Genomic DNA, 23,302 nt, shown 5'->3' with positions numbered 1-23,302 from the left:
GTTTTCGCCCAGCGGCCCAAAAGGCCCCCGAAAAACCAGTGTCAGTCGTAATCTCATCCCCTCGGTCGTTGGTGCCGAGTGTTGGCCTGCCTGGGGTGCAGGATGCCCTAAAGGATGTGGACATTTACTTGTAACACCATTCTCCAAAGCAGACAAAATATTATAGCATAATACAGTATGGATGATACTCGGCCTCTCGATATATGTGTGTAACATATAGGAGTGAAAGAAAACACTGAATCAAAGGATGATGGTCTCTGGTCATTGGATAAAGGACAAGTCTTATTTGTTGCAACTTATTCTTTATTTGGTATAGCAAGAAGCAAAAAAGACTAATCTTTATTGATTCTTGGTCGGAGCAATTACGGAACAGCACGAATGAGGTACGGAAGGATGCTGTAAGGTTCTATCCAAGTCTTTTCATTATTGGTACTGGTATTTCGTCTGATCATTAGTAACATTTAAATCCCCAGCTGCAGTGTCCGATGCCACCTTCAGTTGGACAGCAAGTCCAGCTCTTGGTACAAAAGTGACCGACAGGAAAGCAATCAGACCTGGAAGAAAACGGGATAAAAGGGCGTCAATAGTGAGGTTTTGCTATCCCGTACCGAAAACTGATTAGTCCGTACAGCGCTTGGTTCACGGAGACCGGCTCAAGATCGGGAAATCTTTCACGATGACGTCTTACGAGGGGAATGTGTTCTTTCTTATAATGATAATAAAATGGTACTTCTATAGCGCTAAATCCAGGATAAATATTCCCGCTCAAAGCGCTTTACACAAAAAACATTAATAACATTCTAATTTGATGGATAGGCACTCCTGAACAGAAAGGTTTTCAAGAGTGCCTTGAATTCCTTGATGTCAGTGAAAGAAGTCAGTCTCGGGGGCAACTTATTCCATAGCCTGGGTGCCGCGGATGCAAAAGCACGTTCAGCATTACCTGAACCGAGTGGCTTCGGTTGCATCAACCGGGTATGGGATGATGAACGGAGCACCCGAGACTGACCCCTCACACTGATGAGATTCTTCAGGTGAACAGGTGCCAGCCCGTGTATGGCCTTAAAGGTCAGAACGAGCACCTTAAACTCAACGTGTTGTGAGACAGAAAGCCAGTGCAGATTCCCGAAGAATTGGGGTGATATACTCTGACCTCCTGCTCCTTGTAAACGAGTCGAGCTGCAGAGTTCTGCACTCTCTGCAATTTCAAGATGGAATTGGCTGGTAGGCCTTTTAACAGGGAGTTGCAGAAATCCAGGCGAGATGCTATAGGAGCTGTGTATACTGCCTGGCAGAAGATTTTGATAGGTATCTCCTGATTCGACTGATGTTGTGGATCCCGAGATTCGCATTTCGAACAATGTTTGAAATATGTTGCCTGAAGTTAAGGTACTTGTCGAAAATTACCCCCAGGTTCCTTGCTGAGTCTGCGGGATCCACAACACAATCAACTACTTTGATAACTGTGATGCTAGGCACATCTTTCATGTATGGGGATCTGATAACGATGAACTCAGTTTTCTCATTGTTACACAGCAGCCTATTCTCTAACAACCATGCACTGACCTTCGAAATGCAGTCACCCATGGATAATGTCACTGCACCAAGTTGGCTCATGTCAAAAACCAAGTAGCACTGTGCATCTTCAGCATAGAAATGGAAACCGCAGTGAGGAGTCAGTATGTCACGGAGGGGGTTTGTGTAAAGGGTGAACAAGAGTGGCCCCAGGACCGAACCCTGGGGCACCCAACAATCAACACTGATTGGGGTAGAGCAGGCTTTCCCGATTTTCACACACTGAGTCCTCCCTGACAGATACGACTGAATCCATTTAGGAGCCAGACATGTCGATCTCTCAGAATGGCATGGTCCACAGTGTCGAAAGCGGCACTTAGGTCAAGCAGGACAAGGAGCACACCTTTGCGCTCAGCCAGAGCTTGAACGATGTCATTGTGCACCTTAAGAAGTGCCGTTTCGACACTGTGAGCCTGACGATATGCAGACTGGAAAGGGGTTTGGAGACCGTTCCTTTCGATATGGGCAGTCAACTGGCTAGCTACAACCTTCTCAAAACTTTTGATAAAAAGGCAAGGTTTGACACTGGCCTGTAATTTTTCAAGACCTCTGCTGGATTTCTCGACGGTACAGCATAGCGAAAACTCTCTATTAGCGGGGGCAAATAGGGGGGCAAATAGCAAATCTGGTTCAAGGTAGGAGGATCCTTGCCGGACTCATTACGAGAGGATGCTGTTTGAAACCTCTTTGTGTGTGACCAAAAGCCATTTTTACTGTGACGCCTCCAATAGAACAAGCGAGAGAGAGAACCCAAAGGCTGTGTCACCTACCGTTTTTCCAGATCCATTTCTTCACTGAATCCTTCCTCGACTTTATCTCCTGCAACAAACAGATAAACGGGTATAATAATCCATGTGTTTGGTAAGGGTAGTAAGTTTGGGGTAGAGTGAATGCGATTGGGACAGTGCATACACTGCTTTGTCATTTTACGCCGCACTGCACCAAGGCAATGGAAAAAAAAGGAAAAGTTTTGAAATCCATGGGAGCTGAATCGCGTCACCAAATGCATTTAGACTTGGTCCCATGAATTTCACCACCGACACGATTTTTGCACTGTTTGAGTACAGTGTCAGCTGAAAAAGCCGTGTGAAATAGCAAATGCACTGTCGCATGCGTTGTCACAATCGCATGCCAAGTAATCAATCAAACCCGCCCAAAAGCGCTCTGTCTCTCGCCTCCCGATAGAGAAAGTTGGTTTCGGTCAGGTTTCGACCAGCCTGCACCGATCATTGGAGGAAGAATATTCGAGAAACCCATGATCTCCCCTGGATAAGGCAGGTAGGATAATGGGCTTTTAGATCACAGAGATTAATATCTGTACTCGTTCATAAAGTTGATGTCATGATGTAGAGCATTATCTCAAACCCAGCGATTCTGTACCCGTTTTACCCGCAGACGTGAGATCTTTTTGTCGCATATAGAACCGATGATAATCGTAGGAACTGAGCTTAAGCCGATCATTTGCGGGCGTTGTATGTACACATACCGAGGACCAAGGAGAAGATCACCACCAGAACGAACAGGACACAAATGGTCTTCATCTTTTCCGTGAGAAATCTTGCTTGGGAGACGTCACTTCCTGGAATGTAGCGAAAAGAGGAAACTGAGATTTCTGAGCTTTTTGCTCGCCAACACTCGCCACTTACTAAGTTGGCTATAACAAGGTATCTCCCTACCCTCACTATCGGTGTAAAGCACCAGTATACACCACAGGCGCGTAAAAATAAGAGCTCAAAAGCCCTCCCCCCCCCTCCCCGACCCCAAAATCGACTGAAAAACACACCCGCACATAGAATTGCACAAGTGTTGACACTGGAGCTGGAGTTTTTATATTCAGGTATCGGTTAACGTCCAAGGATAAGGTAGGTTTTATCTGAAAGAATGCCAACTTACGCGATAATGCAAAATATTCCAGTGCAATAACGATTTATGCATTGTATATGGTGAATTGCCACTTGCGATGTCGGAATCGCATTCAGCCACTTCCGATGTCACAAAGCGAGAGCTTTTGCTGGTGCGGTTTGGGTGCAATGAAGCGTGAAAGTGCAAAGGTGTTTAAGAGCATTCTCGCAGTCGCAATCAGTGGTAACCCACCATATAAGGGTGTAGGTTTAAAGTCGGTTCCCGCTAAACGCGAGTTTGCTTGAATCGCAGCAGAACAAACTCGCTTGTCTGGGTGTTTGGGCGAGCAGTGGGGCGTAAAATAACAAAGCCGTATTATAGCGTGCGTTGCTGCAATCGTAATTACTGGTATTGGAAACCTCAATGATTGCGAATGGCCTCTTGGCTTGGCCATTTGACGCCCCCTGCAAAAAACCGAACTAAAAAAAGCATTTGCGCGGATTACGACAACGCATGCAATGCTTTTTCATTTCACGCTACACTGCACTGCCCTAAAACAAATCTCAATATGTAAAATTTCACACATATATACTAAACCAGTTTGCTTTCATGGCTACAGCAAACAGGGGATCTTAAGCAGTCTGTGGTGTGTTTACGCGCGATCAACCTATTTAAAATCAAATGAAGAATTCCGCAGAGGTGAAGAACTTCGAGTGCGCGAACATGCAGCTCAATGTAGTCCTCCCAAAGGATGTATCGTGTTTCAAGCAACTCTGGAAGGTTTGATTAAACCAGCCATCATAACTCTACCCTTGTCCAAACCAGACATGCCTTCTCTCCTTGCCATTGTGATTGACTTTTCACACATCGTAGAGCGTGGTCAGAAAAATATAGACAGTATGAGGAAGAAAAACACCTCTTTCCGACGTATAAAACAGCACAATGAGGAATGGAAAGAGCAAGGGGGATGAACTCAAATTGAGGCGGTTAATAGTTGATTGTGTGCTGAACATAATCGCATTCTCGACTGTTTGCGCCGCAATCACGAAATTGTGGATGTCATGATATTTTAAACCGATTCGAAAGTGTAAACCGGTTTGGAAGTGGGCGGCGAACCACACCATGACGTACAAGTTTAAAATTAATGGCATAATTCACTTACCTTTTAAAAAGATGCTACTGCACTACTGCTTGGAGTCCAACGACTGAGCTGTGAGTTGGTTTCGGCAAGGATTAGTATTTGTAGCCAGGCCTAGCAGGGCTGATTCTGGATGTGCGTCGGGTTATTGAGTAGAAAGCTGTCGTGAATGCTTTGGAATTCTGCTTCATCACTGTACTGTCAGCAAAATTCCATTGATACTCGACTTCAACTTCACCTGTTATTGTTACTCACTTGACATAATTCAAGTGGTAAGGATAGGTTTACACTCACTGTCACAGGGCTCGGGTTTGAGAACCAATAACTTGTATTCTGGATAAACTTGCATAGATTTAGGACTAGAATTCGTCACAGGCATTTGTGAAGGACTCTATGATTCGAGGGACTATCTTTCCGTTTACACCACCACCAATTCATTGTGTTCACAATACACAGCTAATGTACGCCGTGGTCATACAGTAGTCTCGCGTATACTCCGCCGTCAAAGCCGACGCGATTCCGAAATTCCAGCGAAGTTGTCGATTTTTAATTTAACAACAGCGGGTTCGAGACGGGGCATCAATCACCCATCGACTGGGATTATACACCTTTCCAGAAATGGGGCGCTGAGTTTCCGAAATAGTGATATCATAAGGGGAAACTAGGCCTTATGGTGGAGGGACAAAGGAGATAATCATGGTTGACCAACACACTTGAATGCCTTTAATGACGGACAAGGGGGAAAAAGTTGGTTCCAATGCAAGTCACCAATTTCGGGAAGCATGTATAGGGAGCTCTTGAGCGAGCTTTATGGGTTAGAGAGTGTGTGTATACCGTTCACGAAAAAAAGTTGACCCGGTCTAATGTTTTTGAGTGTTTCTATTTTTGAGTGTTTCCCCTCATTGTTTGGGAACGCTAAAAGATAGATTGACAAGTTTTTCTGTGTTTCCCCCTATTGAAAAGTCATGGTCTCTCTAGCTGCCTATTGTTTGGAAACACTGACACATGGGAAACAACCACAGATGTTACACCGGAACCAGGAAACCTCCAGGCCCAGGTGAAATTTGTGCACGCGAATCGTATTCGCCGATGCACAGCAATTTACCTGTAGAGAGATTTTCTTTTTCCAAAACAATGCAGCGGGACCGATGATGTTTAAGCAGAGTAGCCGCTGTTCGGTTGGAGATTTCGTCATAATAGGGGCGAATCAAAGTGTGACGATACCCTGGGGCGAATCGAAATGCATTAAACAACTATCTGCATCTCTTTCCGCGAAGAAATCGTGCTTTGAACTGGCAAAAGTCCGCAAAAGATTTCGAGTCTGCTACTTTTTCCGTAGTACGCATGCGCACCAATATGATCGGTCCCCGGCTGCCCGTTTCGACGACGATTTCGTCAATGTCACGGCGTGAGGGAGGATGTCGACGATCTGGTCCTATTTATAATGCAATAATCTTGAAAGAACATTGCTCTCAATGTTTATTTCTCCGTTTCCATGACAAAATCCTACCGTGAAACCAGAAATCACTCGTCCACAACACAAGCCATTTCAATCTTCCGTAGAAAGCGCATGCGCACTAACTCAAACGCAAGCGCTACCCTCAGAGGTCTCATTAGGGAGTTTTTTTGTACTCTTGCGCGCCCAACCCGTAACCGTAGTTCCTAAAAAATCATTGATTTCTTGGTTCTCACAGTACGCCAGTGATGATTTAGCAGTTGCTTTGCCAAAGACATGTTTTTTGAAGTTTCTGAAACCTGGAGCGCTACTCAATAGGCGGCTAACAAGAAACTACGTATTTTACTGTTGTTGCCGACGTATGTGTACACTGAACTTGGGATGTGCGTCGGCCCAGTGTTGAAATGCTGTCCAGTGCAAGATGGAGCGTTTTTCGCTGATTTGTGCAAAATTCAACATATCTCAAAAGTTCAATGGTTGACCCTCGATTTTTAAAAATTTTTGTGTAGCGTAGGCAACTGTCTTTCACGGGAGAGTGGTTAGTACAAGAATTATTCAGGAAGAAATGTATATATATATAATATTTGGCGTTTGCCGTGATTGTCCGGCCCAAGTGGCAATATTGCCATTTGGGATGGTGAACAGTGCCAGGAGCAAATGCGACGCTTATGATTTATTTAAAGAAATAAAATGCCCGATTTAACATCCTACAGAATCAGGGGAATCGGGCGTTTCCACTGATATACGACACAAATGGGTTTTCCTCATGCAATCACTTTGGAAACGGATTTTAAAATAGATGTTACGTCCTGTTGATGGGGCACTTCATCATCGCGTACATTTGGGAAAAACTCCCTAACGAGACCAAACTATTCAGGACAGGGGGTCGGCTAGGGTCTTTTTGAATTCAAATCCTACACTTGGGTCTTAGGATCATTATGCTTATCTCCGGGAAAAAATACCTATTCTTCTCCTGTTTTGTTTAGTTTCCTTCCCACATTCTCCCCACCTATTTTCTATACTGCGTCAGCGTCTATTGGGTCAACTGCTATGATGGCATCATCCTAACTATATCCCTTCCTCTCCCCACCACCAACTACACGCCATCATTAACATTGTGTGCTAGCCAACTGCTTCTTCGGCCAACTGCCATGATGGCATCATCTTAACTATTTACCCAAGCCATATAACTATATGCGAACCGACGGTTCTCACTTCCTTCTAATCTGATGAAACTGACCCTCCCTGAGGACATCGCTCATGGGGGTAATTGTCACAACATACTGCTTATAATTCAAGCACTGGACAGCATTTCAACACTGGGCCGACGCACATCCCAAGTTCAGTGTACACATACGTCGGCAACAACAGTAAAATACGTAGTTTCTTGTTAGCCGCCTATTGAGTAGCGCTCCAGGTTTCAGAAACTTCAAAAAACATGTCTTTGGCAAAGCAACTGCTAAATCATCACTGGCGTACTGTGAGAACCAAGAAATCAATGATTTTTTAGGAACTACGGTTACGAGTTGGGCGCGCAAGAGTACAAAAAAACTCCCTAATGAGACCTCTGAGGGTAGCGCTTGCGTTTGAGTTAGTGCGCATGCGCTTTCTACGGAAGATTGAAATGGCTTGTGTTGTGGACGAGTGATTTCTGGTTTCACGGTAGGATTTTGTCATGGAAACGGAGAAATAAACATTGAGAGCAATGTTCTTTCAAGATTATTGCATTATAAATAGGACCAGATCGTCGACATCCTCCCTCACGCCGTGACATTGACGAAATCGTCGTCGAAACGGGCAGCCGGGGACCGATCATATTGGTGCGCATGCGTACTACGGAAAAAGTAGCAGACTCGAAATCTTTTGCGGACTTTTGCCAGTTCAAAGCACGATTTCTTCGCGGAAAGAGATGCAGATAGTTGTTTAATGCATTTCGATTCGCCCCAGGGTATCGTCACACTTTGATTCGCCCCTATTATGACGAAATCTCCAACCGAACAGCGGCTACTCTGCTTAAACATCATCGGTCCCGCTGCATTGTTTTGGAAAAAGAAAATCTCTCTACAGGTAAATTGCTGTGCATCGGCGAATACGATTCGCGTGCACAAATTTCACCTGGGCCTGGAGGTTTCCTGGTTCCGGTGTAACATCTGTGGTTGTTTCCCATGTGTCAGTGTTTCCAAACAATAGGCAGCTAGAGAGACCATGACTTTTCAATAGGGGGAAACACAGAAAAACTTGTCAATCTATCTTTTAGCGTTCCCGAACAATGAGGGGAAACACTCAAAAATAGAAACACTCAAAAACATTAGACCGGGTCAACTTTTTTTCGTGAACGGTATACACACACTCTCTAACCCATAAAGCTCGCTCAAGAGCTCCCTATACATGCTTCCCGAAATTGGTGACTTGCATTGGAACCAACTTTTTCCCCCTTGTCCGTCATTAAAGGCATTCAAGTGTGTTGGTCAACCATGATTATCTCCTTTGTCCCTCCACCATAAGGCCTAGTTTCCCCTTATGATATCACTATTTCGGAAACTCAGCGCCCCATTTCTGGAAAGGTGTATAATCCCAGTCGATGGGTGATTGATGCCCCGTCTCGAACCCGCTGTTGTTAAATTAAAAATCGACAACTTCGCTGGAATTTCGGAATCGCGTCGGCTTTGACGGCGGAGTATACGCGAGACTACTGTATGACCACGGCGTACATTAGCTGTGTATTGTGAACACAATGAATTGGTGGTGGTGTAAACGGAAAGATAGTCCCTCGAATCATAGAGTCCTTCACAAATGCCTGTGACGAATTCTAGTCCTAAATCTATGCAAGTTTATCCAGAATACAAGTTATTGGTTCTCAAACCCGAGCCCTGTGACAGTGAGTGTAAACCTATCCTTACCACTTGAATTATGTCAAGTGAGTAACAATAACAGGTGAAGTTGAAGTCGAGTATCAATGGAATTTTGCTGACAGTACAGTGATGAAGCAGAATTCCAAAGCATTCACGACAGCTTTCTACTCAATAACCCGACGCACATCCAGAATCAGCCCTGCTAGGCCTGGCTACAAATACTAATCCTTGCCGAAACCAACTCACAGCTCAGTCGTTGGACTCCAAGCAGTAGTGCAGTAGCATCTTTTTAAAAGGTAAGTGAATTATGCCATTAATTTTAAACTTGTACGTCATGGTGTGGTTCGCCGCCCACTTCCAAACCGGTTTACACTTTCGAATCGGTTTAAAATATCATGACATCCACAATTTCGTGATTGCGGCGCAAACAGTCGAGAATGCGATTATGTTCAGCACACAATCAACTATTAACCGCCTCAATTTGAGTTCATCCCCCTTGCTCTTTCCATTCCTCATTGTGCTGTTTTATACGTCGGAAAGAGGTGTTTTTCTTCCTCATACTGTTTATATTTTTCTGACCACGCTCTACGATGTGTGAAAAGTCAATCACAATGGCAAGGAGAGAAGGCATGTCTGGTTTGGACAAGGGTAGAGTTATGATGGCTGGTTTAATCAAACCTTCCAGAGTTGCTTGAAACACGATACATCCTTTGGGAGGACTACATTGAGCTGCATGTTCGCGCACTCGAAGTTCTTCACCTCTGCGGAATTCTTCATTTGATTTTAAATAGGTTGATCGCGCGTAAACACACCACAGACTGCTTAAGATCCCCTGTTTGCTGTAGCCATGAAAGCAAACTGGTTTAGTATATATGTGTGAAATTTTACATATTGAGGTTTGTTTTAGGGCAGTGCAGTGTAGCGTGAAATGAAAAAGCATTGCATGCGTTGTCATAATCCGCGCAAATGCTTTTTTTAGTTCGGTTTTTTGCAGGGGGCGTCAAATGGCCAAGCCAAGAGGCCATTCGCAATCATTGAGGTTTCCAATACCAGTAATTACGATTGCAGCAACGCACGCTATAATACGGCTTTGTTATTTTACGCCCCACTGCTCGCCCAAACACCCAGACAAGCGAGTTTGTTCTGCTGCGATTCAAGCAAACTCGCGTTTAGCGGGAACCGACTTTAAACCTACACCCTTATATGGTGGGTTACCACTGATTGCGACTGCGAGAATGCTCTTAAACACCTTTGCACTTTCACGCTTCATTGCACCCAAACCGCACCAGCAAAAGCTCTCGCTTTGTGACATCGGAAGTGGCTGAATGCGATTCCGACATCGCAAGTGGCAATTCACCATATACAATGCATAAATCGTTATTGCACTGGAATATTTTGCATTATCGCGTAAGTTGGCATTCTTTCAGATAAAACCTACCTTATCCTTGGACGTTAACCGATACCTGAATATAAAAACTCCAGCTCCAGTGTCAACACTTGTGCAATTCTATGTGCGGGTGTGTTTTTCAGTCGATTTTGGGGTCGGGGAGGGGGGGAGGGCTTTTGAGCTCTTATTTTTACGCGCCTGTGGTGTATACTGGTGCTTTGCACCGATAGTGAGGGTAGGGAGATACCTTGTTATAGCCAACTTAGTAAGTGGCGAGTGTTGGCGAGCAAAAAGCTCAGAAATCTCAGTTTCCTCTTTTCGCTACATTCCAGGAAGTGACGTCTCCCAAGCAAGATTTCTCACGGAAAAGATGAAGACCATTTGTGTCCTGTTCGTTCTGGTGGTGATCTTCTCCTTGGTCCTCGGTATGTGTACATACAACGCCCGCAAATGATCGGCTTAAGCTCAGTTCCTACGATTATCATCGGTTCTATATGCGACAAAAAGATCTCACGTCTGCGGGTAAAACGGGTACAGAATCGCTGGGTTTGAGATAATGCTCTACATCATGACATCAACTTTATGAACGAGTACAGATATTAATCTCTGTGATCTAAAAGCCCATTATCCTACCTGCCTTATCCAGGGGAGATCATGGGTTTCTCGAATATTCTTCCTCCAATGATCGGTGCAGGCTGGTCGAAACCTGACCGAAACCAACTTTCTCTATCGGGAGGCGAGAGACAGAGCGCTTTTGGGCGGGTTTGATTGATTACTTGGCATGCGATTGTGACAACGCATGCGACAGTGCATTTGCTATTTCACACGGCTTTTTCAGCTGACACTGTACTCAAACAGTGCAAAAATCGTGTCGGTGGTGAAATTCATGGGACCAAGTCTAAATGCATTTGGTGACGCGATTCAGCTCCCATGGATTTCAAAACTTTTCCTTTTTTTTCCATTGCCTTGGCGCAGTGCGGCGTTAAATGACAAAGCAGTGTATGCACTGTCCCAATCGCATTCACTCTACCCCAAACTTACTACCCTTACCAAACACATGGATTATTATACCCGTTTATCTGTTTGTTGCAGGAGATAAAGTCGAGGAAGGATTCAGTGAAGAAATGGATCTGGAAAAACGGTAGGTGACACAGCCTTTGGGTTCTCCCTCTCGCTTGTTCTATTGGAGGCGTCACAGTAAAAATGGCTTTTGGTCACACACAAAGAGGTTTCAAACAGCATCCTCTCGTAATGAGTCCGGCAAGGATCCTCCTACCTTGAACCAGATTTGCTATTTGCCCCCCTATTTGCCCCCGCTAATAGAGAGTTTTCGCTATGCTGTACCGTCGAGAAATCCAACAGAAGTCTTGAAAAATTACAGGCCAGTGTCAAACCTTGCCTTTTTATCAAAAGTTTTGAGAAGGTTGTAGCTAGCCAGTTGACTGCCCATATCGAAAGGAACGGTCTCTAAACCCCTTTCCAGTCTGCATATCGTCAGGCTCACAGTGTCGAAACGGCACTTCTTAAGGTGCACAATGACATCGTTCAAGCTCTGGCTGAGCGCAAAGGTGTGCTCCTTGTCCTGTTTGACCTAAGTGCCGCTTTCGACACTGTGGACCATGCCATTCTGAGAGATCGACATGTCTGGCTCCTAAATGGATTCAGTCGTATCTGTCAGGGAGGACTCAGTGTGTGAAAATCGGGAAAGCCTGCTCTACCCCAATCAGTGTTGATTGTTGGGTGCCCCAGGGTTCGGTCCTGGGGCCACTCTTGTTCACCCTTTACACAAACCCCCTCCGTGACATACTGACTCCTCACTGCGGTTTCCATTTCTATGCTGAAGATGCACAGTGCTACTTGGTTTTTGACATGAGCCAACTTGGTGCAATGACATTATCCATGGGTGACTGCATTTCGAAGGTCAGTGCATGGTTGTTAGAGAATAGGCTGCTGTGTAACAATGAGAAAACTGAGTTCATCGTTATCAGATCCCCATACATGAAAGATGTGCCTAGCATCACAGTTATCAAAGTAGTTGATTGTGTTGTGGATCCCGCAGACTCAGCAAGGAACCTGGGGGTAATTTTCGACAAGTACCTTAACTTCAGGCAACATATTTCAAACATTGTTCGAAATGCGAATCTCGGGATCCACAACATCAGTCGAATCAGGAGATACCTATCAAAATCTTCTGCCAGGCAGTATACACAGCTCCTATAGCATCTCGCCTGGATTTCTGCAACTCCCTGTTAAAAGGCCTACCAGCCAATTCCATCTTGAAATTGCAGAGAGTGCAGAACTCTGCAGCTCGACTCGTTTACAAGGAGCAGGAGGTCAGAGTATATCACCCCAATTCTTCGGGAATCTGCACTGGCTTTCTGTCTCACAACACGTTGAGTTTAAGGTGCTCGTTCTGACCTTTAAGGCCATACACGGGCTGGCACCTGTTCACCTGAAGAATCTCATCAGTGTGAGGGGTCAGTCTCGGGTGCTCCGTTCATCATCCCATACCCGGTTGATGCAACCGAAGCCACTCGGTTCAGGTAATGATGAACGTGCTTTTGCATCCGCGGCACCCAGGCTATGGAATAAGTTGCCCCCGAGACTGACTTCTTTCACTGACATCAAGGAATTCAAGGCACTCTTGAAAACCTTTCTGTTCAGGAGTGCCTATCCATCAAATTAGAATGTTATTAATGTTTTTTGTGTAAAGCGCTTTGAGCGGGAATATTTATCCTGGATTTAGCGCTATAGAAGTACCATTTTATTATCATTATAAGAAAGAACACATTCCCCTCGTAAGACGTCATCGTGAAAGATTTCCCGATCTTGAGCCGGTCTCCGTGAACCAAGCGCTGTACGGACTAATCAGTTTTCGGTACGGGATAGCAAAACCTCACTATTGACGCCCTTTTATCCCGTTTTCTTCCAGGTCTGATTGCTTTCCTGTCGGTCACTTTTGTACCAAGAGCTGGACTTGCTGTCCAACTGAAGGTGGCATCGGACACTGCAGCTGGGGATTTAAATGTTACTAATGATCAGACGAAATACCAGTACCAATAATGAAAAGACTTGGATAGAACCTTACAGCATCCTTCCGTACCTCATTCGTGCTGTTCCGTAATTGCTCCGACCAAGAATCAATAAAGATTAGTCTTTTTTGCTTCTTGCTATACCAAATAAAGAATAAGTTGCAACAAATAAGACTTGTCCTTTATCCAATGACCAGAGACCATCATCCTTTGATTCAGTGTTTTCTTTCACTCCTATATGTTACACACATATATCGAGAGGCCGAGTATCATCCATACTGTATTATGCTATAATATTTTGTCTGCTTTGGAGAATGGTGTTACAAGTAAATTTCCACATCCTTTAGGGCATCCTGAACCCCAGGCCAACACTCGGCACCAACGACCGAGGGGATGAGATTACGACTGACACTGGTTTTTCGGGGGCCTTTTGGGCCGCTGGGCGAAAACTACAGGCGAAATTTCTTCAAAGTTTGGCCTGGGACCCAAAAATACTTTTGCCATTCAGCAACCAGTAATTGGTCTATACCTTGCCTAATCAGTCATTCTACATCCGTGCAGTGGCCAATCAGCCCCACCCGTGGGGCCTAATGGTACCTCGCTTGCAAACAATATTGTCCCCATCAGCTCCTGCTACCTATGGGATCGACCGAGTATGTCAGGTTATTGGTACATAATTCTATGTCGAGTGATAAACCCTTCATCATTATTTTGTGCTTTGAGCTATTTCATAGGATTTGACTGGGAATACTAATAAAAACCATCAAGCTCTTGTTACCGTAGTTTTGTTCAAAATCATTATCTACTATAAAAAGAAGTGTATCTGTCAACTTGATTGTTTAAAAAAATTATTTCAAAACGGTTGTGATCCATGGTTTTTATATGAATAACATACTTCTCTAGTTGACATTTAAATTTAAACAGATATTTAGATAATCAGAGTACACTATATTGTATTTTCTTTGTTGTACTAAATCAAAAGTGGTGACGTCATGCAAGTGCGCGCTGCCCACCTTCGTCAGTCTGTTTTAGCAAGCCGACCAGTGCGGATCGCTTGACCAGTCCTCTTGTCCTACATGCGATGGGTGTATTCACACTGTATATTGGGATTTGGCGGGTGTTGAACTGCATGTTAAGAGTGGGTTTTCAATACAGGCTTTTGCGGTGTATGCTGCAATAGAGAGAGAGAATATTTCATAGCGAAGAGACTGCTATGACTGTCACGATAAAGGAACTTCGTGACAGAGAGAGAGAGAGAGAGGGAATATTTCATAGCGAAGAGACTGTCACAATAAAGGAACTTCGTGACAGAGAGAAAGAGAGAGAAAGAGAGAGGATATTAACAGATCAGTATGTAGTACTATTTGGACTGTCTTGTGCAGTCAGTACATTCTCCTCATTTCTGTTTGGGTTAGTTAGGAGGGTTAAAGAAAGTTGTTAGGTAAAAAAAGCAAAGATTTTGTTAACCAAACGAGAAGTTGGTACATTTCATATACATAGTTAGACAATTAGATAATGACTTCATGACCTCTACTGATAAATACAGCCCTATCCAAGCACTCCTAAACTAATATAATGCAAGGTACGTACATTTAGGCTGCGGCACCTCTCCAGGGAGTGGTTTTGCATGGAGTGAATAACAATTGGTTGGCTTTTGTTGATATTGATTTTGAAGTCTAGATATTGAAAAGTCTATTAAAAGCGGTTAGAAAAAGACATTGTCTGCTAAAAAAAAAGACGTTACGTAATTAAGTGTTAGAGGGAATTTTCTGAAACAAAAGTGATAAAATCTAAAATGGTAGATTGTAAAACCCAGATGTGAAAAATTAGAAGTTCCAGATCAATTCTTCTGCATCATTGATGGTGCAGAAAGCGCCATTCCTGCACCACATATTGTCAAATACCATGATTTCATCCTCTAGTTTGTAATAGAGGTAGTCTATGTTGATACGGTATTTTAGAAATGATCTAAATATCTCTAGCGGATCGGTGGCTCCTTCACCAAAGATTTTATGCACAAGTGCCTTGTAGGCTGCTGCTTGGGCGGTGACAAAAATGTAATTGATGTACCTGTTTGCGAGAGAGGTGAGGGGTAATAACGATATATAGTCTTTTATCGAGAAAGAGTATTCGTTGTTGACTTTCAGCACTAAGCTTGCTACGCATTGAGCTAGAGGGGTAAGATGATGACATTGTACAAAGGAATGTAGTAGGTCGTCGTGACTCCCACAAAACAGACAATGGGGGTTGTTTACAAAACCTGCGTTATATCTGAACAAACCAGTGGGCATTGCACCATGTAGAAGTCTAAAATGAGTAAATGCGTGGTCGTCCTTGATAGGCTTTGAAAACGTAGAGGTGAAGATGGGAGCAACATCAGACCCGGCCAAAAAATCATCCCACCTGTGACCAGGCCTTCTGAAATACTTCTCCTGATAGGCATTCAGACAGAGGACATTATATGCCTGCTTGACTGTTATGGAGGCGAAGGGGAGGTTGTCCCCGTTTAGGGAGACATCATCACCTTTCTCATGAATCCTTGGAACTGCAACCAGAACATCCCTTAGCTGAGGCTTATCAAAGGAGCTAACATTTGAAGTTGGAGATGCGAGAAAATCTACCCATTTCCTAGGAAGGGACTCAACTAGGGCCTTTAGCTCCTTTGAAAGTAGTCGTTTGGAGTTGTCAGGTACAGCTCGATGAATTTCATCAATATTCCTGAAGGACAGATCCGACTGGAGAAGATGTCTAAGTAAAGATACACCAGCCTTGGCTAAGAGCGAGTTTACTGGAGAGAAGTTAGGGAGAATATCCGGGTTAAAGAAGACTGGTTCGGAGATAATTTGCTCGAGGGTTAGAGTGTCAGGTTTCCGAATTATGGAGATCTGGGAGATGGTACGAATTGACTCCGAATAGAACCTTGGGAGAGTGCGGATGATCTCGTTTGGAAAACGAGCAACTAGAAATTCCTGGATATAGTTGAGGCCTAGAAGGCTCTTGAGGTAGTAGAGAGCAACAGCGTAGCAGGGATGACCCCTTTCCCCGTAAAGGACGTCTCTGAGGAACCGTAGACGGAAAGCTCTGATTTTGCATTTGACATTGCCAAGCGCAAGGCCACCATCGGAAACTGGTAAAGACAAAATTTCCGAAGGTATCCAGTGTTTGTTGTTGGTCCAGAAAAAATCTAGCATGAGTCGCTGAACATCAGCCACCAATGTAGCCGGGGGTGTAATGACTTGAAGCTTGTATACAAGTGTCGACAGAACAAGACTGTTAATAAGCAACACCTTGCCTCTTTCAGACAAGCAGTTAAGGACAGGCGTCCATGCCCCAAATTTCACCTTGAGCTTCTCCATGGTGTTATCCCAGTTTTGTTTTTCAAACAACGTTTCGTTGCCAAGAAAGATTCCGAGACTTCTTACGCCCTTGTTGTTCCACAACAACCCGAGTGGTCGATCAGGTCTATTCCGCCACGCACCGGACCATAGACCTGTGGATTTTGTATAGTTGACCTTGGACGAACTGGCCCTCTCATAAGTGCTGATACAGTTTTTTAAAGCCACGAACCCTGGATTGGATGTAATAAAGACATTTAAGTCATCAGCATACGCACTCTGTTTAGTAGGTGGTAAATCCGTATCTGGAAAAGACAACCCTTGTATATCAGGATTCATCCGAATGTTATTGAGAAGAGGCTCAATTGCAATAGCATAGAGCGACCCCGACAATGGACAACCTTGTCGAATTCCACGAGTGAATCCAAAAGGAGCACCAAGAGATCGATTGATTTTCAAAATACACTCAGCATCAACGTATAGAAGTTTGATACAGGATATGTAGAACTCTCCGAAACCAAGAGTCCGGAGGACACGAAAGAGCCAATCATGATCAATCCGATCAAACGCTTTTTCCTGGTCAATGGAAACAACTGCAAGATCTAGGTTGTTCTTGTTGTAGTAGAAAAGCGTATCTCGTAGAAGCGATATGTTATTGAGAATTGACCTATTTCGAACCGTATACGACTGGTCAGGGTGAATGACCTCCGGTAGGCAGTGTTTTAAACGGTTTGATAAGGCCTTTGTGAAGAGTTTATAATCACAACACAGAAGTGATACAGGACGCCAATTTTTTAGGCAACTGAGGTCCCTTTCTTAGGCAAAAGTGTAACAACTGAGCGTCTACACGATATAGGTAGCTCGCTTTTTGCGACAGCATAGGTGAAAACATCTAGTAAGTCAGGACCTAGTATGCTCCAAAACGTTTTATAAAACTCAAAAGGTAGACCGTCTATACCTGGGGATTTATTACTCGAGCTGGTTGACAAAGCTTCCGTGAGATCATCGAGCGTTAAGGGACTATCACAAGAGTTCCTGAGGTCTTCGGATAGTGTTGGTAGATCACGAAGCAAATGATCCTGAGCATCGGAATCAGTTGGCTCCTTTGCGAAGAGATTGGAGTAGAAATCTTTTGCCATATCCCGTATGTCGTTGGGGTCAGTGACCACTTCTCCAGATTCTTTCCTCAGGTTAGAAATTGTCCTGTTTATGCCCTTCTTCTTTTCAAAGCTAAAGAAATAAGACGTTGACGCGTTAAAATGATGCAAGAACTGGAAACGTGACCGGACACATGCTCCGCGAATTTTCCTTTCCTTCAAAGTCTGAAGTAGCTGCTTTTTCTCCTCAATCTCAGCTGTATCGGCCAAGTCAAGTGGCTTGGGAAGCAAGTCCAACCTATGAATCCCTTGATTTAGTTTGTTCTCCTCAGCAGCGGCTATTCTGTTCTTCCTTATGGAATGTTGCTTAGATATCAACCTGAGCCGATTCTTTCCAATCTCCCACCAAAGAGAGAGAGAGTCATACTGGGTTTTGCAGGCTTGCCAAGATGTCCAAAAATCACGAACTTCCCTGCCATATGCAGTCTCAGAGAGGATATCAGTGTTCAGACACCAGTGTGGTGAAGGAATTGACGTTTTGTTTGGTAACTGGATAAGAAGTTTTACCGGTGAGTGATCAGACCTGAAAGCTTTCAGGGTCTCCACTTGAGAAACGTGATTTGCAATGTAGTCTGAAACATAGAAACGATCAAGCCTCGCTGCGGAATTCCTTAGGTTCGTGCGACAGGACCATGTGAATTCAATCTTATCTGGATTTTTTGAACGCCAAATGTCAATTAGCTCATGCTTATCGATGACGTCTCTCAAAGCATGACTCGAAGCAACGTTGGTTTCCTTGCCGCTCAGTCGGTCAAAACTAGGCGTAAGGGTACAGTTATAATCACCACCCACAATGAAAGGATCATCGTTGTCTATGGAAGCGAGGTATGTACCAATTGTTTTATAAAACGCTATACGATCAGCCCCATTGTTGGGCGCGTAAACATTTAGGAAGTTGAGACCGTGTCCTTTGAAGGTACCGTGGATATGAATGCACCTACTAGCTACGGGATAATTGACCGAAACATCATACCCTAGCATCCTGGAAGAGAAGAGAATGGCTACTCCTCTAGCATTTATGGTTCCGTGAGAAAAATGAATAGTGCCACCCCAAGCAACGTTCCAAAATGCCTCATCTGCTGAGGAAGCGTGCGTTTCTTGTAAGAAGTAAACATCCGATTTGAGCAATTTTAAGAAGCTAAGGGTTTCTGCACGTTTTAATGAATCGTGGCAACCATTAACATTAGCCGAAATAACGGACAGAGACATAATCAAGACAACAACCAAACAAGCCATTGGAAGATACGTAGGTAGATAGAAAGTTAGGATTTATTCAGATGGTCGACAAGTCTTGTTATCTTCCTTTGGTCCCCCAACGAAAGTTTGTTTGTACTTCTGTAGTTGCGAAGACTTCTCTGCAGCTTCCCGACATCATTAGTAAACTCTTTAGCCTTTAGCAGGGGCTTTGGAGAACCTTTAACGTATTTTAGAAACTCGATGACCCTCCTGTTCGAGAAGAGATCTCCTGATTCGTTTGCTTTTATGATGGCAAATGGGTCAGACTGTACATCTGAAGCTTGAGACATGTTGTCGAATGAGACGGATATCTGGGACATTGTGTCAAAGGAGCGATCCAGATCCATAGCTGATCCATCCTCCGCATCATCATTCCCAAGCTCCGCAATGGGTTCATCAGGAGGTTGTGCGTTTGTTGCAGATATAGTTTTTTCAATACGTGGGACCTTGCGCGAGGCCGAGTCACTATTGTGCGGTGACGTTGATGGGGTAGGCGACAAAGACCTAGCACGCGACTTTCTAGTTGCTGGCTTGGATGGAAGGCACGCTTGATGACTGTCATTCTTTGTCGGAACTGAATCACTCTCAGCAGCATTTCCAGATACGTAAGGGGCCGTTAGAGAGAAGTTCAAGCCATCGAGAGTGAACGGCAAGCCCGTATCCACAAGAGTATCGACTGAGGGCGTGTCAACTGGTTGATGGGGCTGTGCATTGCCAACAAGAGGGTTGAAACTGTCTATTTGAGAGGTTTCCATAGGATCTTGCAGAGAATCCGTATTCAATCCTAGGCGTGGTTGAGTGTCATCTTGAGAGGAATCTAGATTTTGACGGTCAGTGCTGGCCTTTGGGTCCACAACAACACTCCTGATTGATTTTGAAACATAGTCTCCAACGGACTCCTGCGCTGCAGGTCCTGCGACAGTGGGAATGGCTGGGGTGCTTGTTTTTGGATCATTTGTCGAAGCCAACAAAGCGGCTTGTGCTTTTCCTGCGACAGGAGGAGCCACAGTAGTTGAATTTGCTTTTGAACGACAACGACGCGTAGGATGGCCGATTTTCTTACACATATCGCACCGTAGATTGTTATCTGTTGACAAGTAGACCTTGACCAGGTCAGGACCAGACGGAACCATCAGAGTATACGGCAGCTCTGCCCCGGGATCGAGACTTATCCTAGTTTGTCTACGAAAAGACTTGATGTGACTTAGGCCCTTTTGCCTGGTACCAAGAGGGATGTAACGGATGTTATTGGTTACTGTTCCGAATTGACGAAGCTGCATTATTATGGCATCGTTGGGCAGAAAGGGTGGTACTCCGGAAATAATGAGGTTGGTAGTCGGCTTTCCAACCGGATGAACGTCTAAGAAGTGTCCATTCACAGTCAACCCATGAGCAGTGACAATATTCGCAAAAGTCATAGACGTGAAGAAAACCTTCGCTTTTCTCTCACATTTAGAAGCAGCGACAATATTCTCTGCTCCGACAATTTTAGCTATTGGGAGCAAGTAATCGTCCAAGGTAGCGTCATCAATAAACCTGCATTGTATTCCGTGTTCTCGGCTCATACCCCAGAAAAGGTCCTCTTTTATCAATTGACTCATTGGATTATCCAATACCTCTGCAAATGATTTGCTGCTATTGATTGGTGATCTAGGCCCGTCTGCACTACCAGTGCCTGACGTATGTGTAGGCCTATTGCATGGTGTAGTGTATGCCTTGCTAGGCCCAGGAACCTGAGAATCCTGCATGATTTTGAAAACCAAAGTTCCCAAAAGCCCACAAAGGCCACAAAAAGTGACCAAAACTTACCAGCCAGAAGCTAGCCTGAATATTAACGAAAACAAAGAACCAAAAAGCGAAAAGAAACGTGAAACCTAAATAAGCGAAAACTGTGAAAGTATCGGAGACCGACATGAAACGTGACCTCCCCCTACGAGAGAGAGAGAGAGAGAGAGAATATTTCATAGCGAAGATACTGCTATGACCGTCACAACAAAAGGGTCTTCATGAAGAAAAGAAAAGAAAAGAAAAGAAAGGGAGGGAGGGAGGATGTCGACGATCTGGTCCTATTTATAATGCAATAATCTTGAAAGAACATTGCTCTCAATGTTTATTTCTCCGTTTCCATGACAAAATCCTACCGTGAAACCAGAAATCACTCGTCCACAACACAAGCCATTTCAATCTTCCGTAGAAAGCGCATGCGCACTAACTCAAACGCAAGCGCTACCCTCAGAGGTCTCATTAGGGAGTTTTTTTGTACTCTTGCGCGGCCAACCCGTAACCGTAGTTCCTAAAAAATCATTGATTTCTTGGTTCTCACAGTACGCCAGTGATGATTTAGCAGTTGCCTTGCCAAAGACATGTTTTTTGAAGTTTCTGAAACCTGCGTTTTGCGTTTTTCGCTGATTTGTGCAAAATTCAACATATCTCAAAAGTTCAATGGTTGACCCTCGATTTTTAAAAATTTTTGTGTAGCGTAGGCAACTGTCTTTCACGGGAGAGTGGTTAGTACAAGAATTATTCAGGAAGAAATGTATATATATATAATATTTGGCGTTTGCCGTGATTGTCCGGCCCAAGTGGCAATATTGCCATTTGGGATGGTGAACAGTGCCAGGAGCAAATGCGACGCTTATGATTTATTTAAAGAAATAAAATGCCCGATTTAACATCCTACAGAATCAGGGGAATCGGGCATTTCCAGTGATATACGACACAAATGGGTTTTCCTCATGCAATCACTTTGGAAACGGATTTTAAAATAGATGTTACGTCCTGTTGATGGGGCACTTCATCATCGCGTACATTTGGGAAAAACTCCCTAACGAGACCAAACTATTCAGGACAGGGGGTCGGCTAGGGTCTTTTTGAATTCAAATCCTACACTTGGGTCTTAGGATCATTATGCTTATCTCCGGGAAAAAATACCTATTCTTCTCCTGTTTTGTTTAGTTTCCTTCCCACATTCTCCCCACCTATTTTCTATACTGCGTCAGCGTCTATTGGGTCAACTGCTATGATGGCATCATCCTAACTATATCCCTTCCTCTCCCCACCACCAACTACACGCCATCATTGACATTGTGTGCTAGCCAACTGCTTCTTCGGCCAACTGCCATGATGGCATCATCTTAACTATTTACCCAAGCCATATAACTATATGCGAACCGACGGTTCTCACTGCCTTCTAATCTGATGAAACTGACCCTCCCTGAGGACATCGCTCATGGGGGTAATTGTCACAACATACTGCTTATAATTCAAGCAGCCTGGTTGGTGAAATCATGATCACTTTTGATGTCATAAAACCCCATATAAAGTTGTCGCTTCGCTTCATGCATGTCCTTGTCTATTATATGTCACCCAAAATGCACACCCACTTTTAAAGAAACAAGAATGGTCACTGACCTAATGATCTTCCACCAAATGAGGAACCTGCAGAACTAAAAATCCAGATGGCAGAACCAATACCAAAAGGGATCTGACGAATACAGTGGCAAAATTTATTTGGTCTCTATGATATATGATCAAGGCGCACACTAGCTCTGTATTGTTTACATAGTGCATTGGTGGTGGTGTAAACGGAAAGATAGTCCCTCGAATCATAGAGTCCTTCGGTCGAGTGGCAATGGAATTTTGCTGACAGTACAGTGATGAAGCAGAATTCCAAAGCAATCACGACAGCTTTCTCCTCAATAACCCGACGCACATCCAGAATTAGCCCTGCTAGGCCTGGCTACAAATACTAATCCTTGCCCAAACCAACTCACAACTCAGTCGTTGGACTCCAAGCAGTAGTGCAGTAGCATCTTTTTAAAAGGTAAGTGAATTATGCCATTAATTCTAAACTTTTACGTCGTGGTGTGGTTCGCCGCCCACTTCCAAATCGGTTTACACTTTCGAATCGGTTTAAAATATCATGACATCCACAATGTTGTGATTGCGGCGCAAACAGTCGAAAATGCGATTATGTTCAGCTCATCATCAACAGTTTACCACCTCCATTTGAGTTCATCCCCCTCACCTTGCAAAGGTTGCTGAACGTGACCTTGCTAATGCTAGCAACATGTCGACCCTTTATACCGGGACCCTCTGTATTTCAAAAGAACCTTAATCCTATGTTAATGCCTACTGACATCGATGAATGATATTTGACGCGGTTTCAGATGAATTTCACAACGCATGCGATTTTCGGGTTGTTTTCGTCACTCGGGTGGAGCGTGAAAGAAAAAAACCACCGCCACATGCCTTGTCCAATCAGTGTTAACATATCCTTACTATATGGACGC

General features: G+C 44.2%; 2 long non-coding RNA genes across 2 annotated transcripts; one reads left to right on the top strand and one right to left on the bottom strand.

Moving 5' to 3' along the window:
* Window positions 1-291: 291 nt before the first annotated feature.
* On the bottom strand, window positions 292-4,712 carry LOC135489820 (uncharacterized). Its single transcript, XR_010447243.1, has 4 exons — window positions 4,580-4,712; window positions 3,062-3,154; window positions 2,346-2,394; window positions 292-554 (listed from the first exon to the last, which is right to left on the bottom strand). It is a non-coding gene; the product is annotated as an uncharacterized LOC135489820 (long non-coding RNA).
* Window positions 4,713-9,026: 4,314 nt separating this feature from the next.
* On the top strand, window positions 9,027-13,445 carry LOC135489816 (uncharacterized). The gene is made up of 4 exons (XR_010447240.1): window positions 9,027-9,159; window positions 10,583-10,675; window positions 11,343-11,391; window positions 13,183-13,445. It is a non-coding gene; the product is annotated as an uncharacterized LOC135489816 (long non-coding RNA).
* The last annotated feature ends 9,857 nt before the right edge of the window (window positions 13,446-23,302 follow it).

This window comes from Lineus longissimus, chromosome 6 (assembly GCF_910592395.1).
Source record: "Lineus longissimus chromosome 6, tnLinLong1.2, whole genome shotgun sequence".
NCBI classification, from domain to species: domain Eukaryota; kingdom Metazoa; phylum Nemertea; class Pilidiophora; order Heteronemertea; family Lineidae; genus Lineus; species Lineus longissimus.
The sequence above is the reverse complement of the archived record's forward strand: the minus strand, read 5'-3'. Positions and strand labels throughout refer to the sequence as shown.